Genomic DNA, 1,277 nt, shown 5'->3' on the forward strand with positions numbered 1-1,277 from the left:
CTGTTCCAGAAGCTGAGGACAAAGCAACTGGCCAGGAAGACGCACGAAGGGTCTTGTGTAATCATGTGTGCACCTTTGTGTTATGTGTATCATGGTGTGTGCACATGGTTTGTGCTGTGTATTGTGTAAACACAGATAAGGAGGCTGAAGAAGGTTGAAAAGCTCCTGTAACTATGTGCAGTCTCCTCATACAGGTAGGCTTTTGTGGATATGGGTACATATGCATGTGGAGTGTGTTTTTATAAATGTGTATGCATGTGTGTGCATGTATATGTGTTCTTTGTATGCACATGTTTACATATATATTTGTACATGCATGTGTGACTGTCCGGATATGTATGTGTGTCTGATGGCTGTGGCAGGGCAGGAGTGGGGCCCAGCATGGAAGCTGAACCGGAGGGAAGATGCAGGGTTCCCTGGGGGGGAGGGTTGGGAGTGAGGCCAGAGCTGGTGGGCTCACATGGAAGGGGCTCAGGGCCCACGTGGAAGGGGTGTGGTTAATTAGATTTCTTCCTGTCAATTGGTCACAGCCTGATGATGCCTCCCTGGGAAGGGTGCCCTCTTTTTAGGAGAGCCACGGGGAACCCCGCCCCTCTCTTTACCTCTTTGCCTTCCTGCTTGCAGGGACTCTGTGCCTGCCTCCAGGGGCAGCCCTGTGTTGGCCGCCCAATGCCCTGAGCATCCTGCCATGCTGCCACCTACCTTGGAGGACACGGCTCTGCACCCCCTGGCGTGTGACCTTCCTGCTTCATCTTTCCATGTCATTAGCCTGCAGCTGAGTTCATGATAGTGGGGCGAAAGAAGCATTAAAGAACTTGAGAAAAGTTGTGTTTCATCGGTGCTATACTGCACCCTGACTGGCTCATCTCTTCCTTGTGACCCTTCTGTGAGGGGATGTCCAATTGTCTACAGACGGGCATTGGGTCTCCACTCCAGGTCTACCCCCCCATTCACCTTGGTTTTATTCTGGGTCTTAGATGCCTGATACCTGATACCATCGCCACCTCATGTTCACACAGGCTGGTGTGCCTCTTCCATGTGTACTTTGTTGCTTCTCAGCTAGATGGTCACTTGTTTATCTTCAAGCCTTTAAGACCCCCAGATGCTATATCTTTTGATAGCTGGGCACCATGAGCTTTCTTCACCACATTTGCTTATGGACCCATTTGTCTTCAGAGATCGTTTTGGGAAGATGAGCATCATGGAATGCCAGGTTATTAGAACAAAGTGTTCTTGCATTGAGGGAGTACTTGAGTAGAGGCCCAATGTCCATCTGC

This window comes from Echinops telfairi, unplaced genomic scaffold (assembly GCF_000313985.2).
Source record: "Echinops telfairi isolate 266 unplaced genomic scaffold, ASM31398v2 ScPeMD7_5;HRSCAF=22, whole genome shotgun sequence".
NCBI lineage: Eukaryota > Metazoa > Chordata > Mammalia > Afrosoricida > Tenrecidae > Echinops > Echinops telfairi.